This window comes from Sinocyclocheilus grahami, unplaced genomic scaffold, assembly GCF_001515645.1.
Source record: "Sinocyclocheilus grahami isolate Dianchi unplaced genomic scaffold, SAMN03320097.WGS_v1.1 scaffold183.1, whole genome shotgun sequence".
Taxonomy (NCBI): domain Eukaryota; kingdom Metazoa; phylum Chordata; class Actinopteri; order Cypriniformes; family Cyprinidae; genus Sinocyclocheilus; species Sinocyclocheilus grahami.
The window spans coordinates 1,352,527-1,356,187 of NW_015505362.1; positions in this window are offsets into that span (position 1 = coordinate 1,352,527).

The following is a 3,661-nucleotide window of genomic DNA, read 5'->3' on the forward strand; positions in this document are numbered from 1 at the left end:
AAAAAGGTGTTATAATTGTATGCATTGCAAAAAAATGGATATTTAAATTGGATTTATGATAATAAAAACCAGCACAAACGCTGTAGGCGATGCAAGGCAAGTTCATTTATGTAGCACATTTCATACACAATGGTAATTCAAAGTGCTTTACATAAAGGAAAAGAAAACCATTATAAAAAAAATTATCACAACAATAAAACAAGGAATTTAAAAACTTTGAAAATGATGTAAAAATTGATTTAAGAAGATTAAAATTAATTTAAAACAGTTAAGAACAGAAAATGATTATGCAGTACATAAAATATAGTGAAATCAGTTAGGACAGTGCACAGTGTTCATTCAATAAATGTGCAGCTAAACAGATGAGTTTTGAGTCTGCATTTCTATCTATCTATCTATCTATCTATCTATCTATCTATCTATCTATCTATCTATCTATCTATCTATCTATCTATCTATCTATCTATCTATCTATCTATCTATCTAGAGGGCATGGTCCGGACCCCACAAACACTGTTCTTTCCTAGCCAATTGATTTTTGTGTCCCTTCTTCATAAATGCTTTATAAGTTCCTATTTGTATCTTTCAGTAATGTGGCTTCTTCATTTAAAGTTTATATAGCCGGTACCTCACTTTTGTTTATTTTTTTTTTAACTCTATATGTATCATTAACACAAACCTTAATCAAATGCTGTATAGAAATAGCTTCAAACTCATCTATCAACACACAATTTTTTTTGTTATCCGGTGGCTCTCTCTAGTGGTCTAGTTGATACATAATTTGGGTTAAATGATCTAGAAGGACTTTGAAAAAGTAGCTTTAACAGAAAACTCAAAAAGCTGTTATAATTGTATGCATTGCAAAAAAAAAGGATATTTATATTGGATTTATAATAATAACACCCAGCACAAACGCTGTAGGCGATGCAAGGCAAGTTCATTCATATAGCACATTTCATACACAATGGTAATTCAAAGTGCTTTACGTAAAGGAAAGGAAAACAATTATAAAAAAAGAATCCCAACAAAACAAGGAATTTGAAAATGATGTAAATTGATTTAAGAAGATTAAAATGAATTTAAAACCGTTAAGAAGAGAAAATGATTATACAGTACATGAAATATAGTGCAATCAGTTAGGACAGTGCACGGTGTTCATTCAATAAATGTGCAGCTAAACAGATGAGTTTTGAGTCTGCATTTAAATGGGGCTAATGTTTTAGCACATCTGATCTCTTCTGGAAGCTGGTTCCAACTGCGGGCGGCATAATAACTAAAAGCGGACTCCCCCTTATTTTGTGTGAACCCGTGGTATTTCGAACTGACTCGATCCTAATGATCTGAGTAGTCTGTTAGGTTTATATTCAGTGAACATATCTGCTATGTATTTAGGTCCTAGGCCATTGATTTCAAAGGTTATTTCATTTGGATGTATTTTTTGCTTTACCGATGACTGACTTCCTATTTGTCACACTTTAGACTGTTGTACGTTCACATTGGATTTGAAAGCAACACCCTTTCCTCCATGCATCCACGCTACCTGAAAGACCACCGCTTCCTGAATACAACGATACCAGTTATGTGCAGATCGGACCTCCGCTTCTCAAGATACGGCCAGGTAAGCTTTGGCCAGTCGGATCGCATATGCTAATGAGGGTGGAATTAATGAGGGTCGAACTCGTTTTTATCTATATACCTAACCTAACCCTAACCTAACCTAACCCTAACCCTAACAGAAGTTGATCAACAGCCTAAGTGGTATAATCTAACATGCGTTGGCCCGTGCACCTCTCCTCAGACTCCCTATTCCAAACCTGCCTAGACGGGTGCTAGGTTGGGGGGAGCTGTTGTACTTTTCCAAAACCTAAACATTACTGAAGAAGTGTCTTACAAATTTCCCTCACATAAACATGCCTGAGGGAGTAGGAAAAATAATGGCAAAGCCTACCTACCAAAATCAAAAACCGATAGATCAAATGAAAAGCAAGAACCTCGTTACCAAAAAGATCTAAATCTAGCCCCAAACCAACACTTACGCTAAACCTACCATTCGTAGACCTATGTACCTGAAACAGAGACTCACCAAACCTAGGGACCAATGCCTAGTTAGGCTAATCTCAATCTAAAAAAGCCATTAATAATATTGTTTTACATGCAATCCATCGGATCTCAAATCTTCCTCCACTTCAAAAGGTGCTCGCTGACTGAACGTGATGCTGGATCAGGATTATCGGGCAGTGACTTTTGAGTTGCAGTTTCATTCGCTGGTCCGGAGCAAGTTCAGTCAAAAACTTTGCGTCCCCAGATCCAGTTGATTTTCGGATCTAACATCAAACAAGCAATCGCACTAAACCCAACCGTTATACCCATACGGAAACTAAACCTAGTGCTCCAAATCTTACTAAAATTAGAACGTCCAGGGGACTGTGGCAAAGTCAATAACAAAGTCAACAATGACATCAATGGCAACATTGGCAAAGTCTGCCTACCAAAATCAATATCGATAGATCAAACAAACGACAAGGACCTTGTCACTAAAAAGATCTAAATCTAGCCCTGAACCAACACTTACCCAAAACCTACCATTCGTAGAACTATGGACCTGAAACCTAGCCTTCCCAAACCTAGTGACCAATGCCCAGACAGGCTAATCTCTATCTAAAAAAAGCCAATAAGAATATAGTTTTACATGCAAACCATCGGACCTCAAATCTTCCTCTACTTCAAACAGTACTCGCTGACGGAACGTGATGCTGGATCAGGATTATCGGGCAGTGACTTTCGAGTTGCAGTTTGATTCGCTGGTCCGGAGCAAGTTCAGCCAAAAACTTTGCGTTCCCAGATACAGTTGATTTTCAGATCTAACATGGCAAAGTCTGCCTACCAAAATCAACATCTAAAAAAATCCAAATCTAGCCCTGAACCAACACTTACCCAAAACCTATCGTTCATATACTTAGTTCAGTCAAGTACTTCGCATTCCTAGATCTTGTTGGATCTAAATCGAGCCCTGGACCAACCCTCGCCCAAAATCTAACCACTGTAGCCCTGTGGGCCAGACATCTTTTGGCCTGGCTCTACATAGACCTAACCCGGTACCAAACACTGCTCTAAATTTAACCGCTATGGATTGATGGGCAAATAACTTTGTTGTTTCCTATAACCTTGACCAGAAATAGAGTCTGGTTCCATACGCTGCCCTAAATCCTACCTTTTGTAACTATATGGGCAAGATATTTTACTTTTTCCACCATTGTGCCTAGGCCCGATGCCCAGGAGGCATCTCCTAGACAGGAGTTGATCAACAGCCTAAGTGGTATAATCTAACATGCGTGGGCCTGTGCACCTCTCCACAGTCTCCCTATTCCAAACCTGCCTAGACGGGTGCTAGGTTGGGGGGAGCTGTTGTATTTTTCCAAAACCTAACCCTAACCTAACCCTAACCCTAATAATAAAAATAATAATAATAATAATAATAATAAAGTTTTTAAATGTGCATCTTTATTTTATAATCTCTCAAAGAAAAACAATTGTACAGTAACATATAGATTAATTCAACTTATTCTTTTCTCAGTTACTGTTACCTGAATAACCCTATAACTTTCTAACTTGTGTGTGTGTGTGTGTGTGTGTGTGTGTGTGTGTGTGTGTGTGTGTGTGT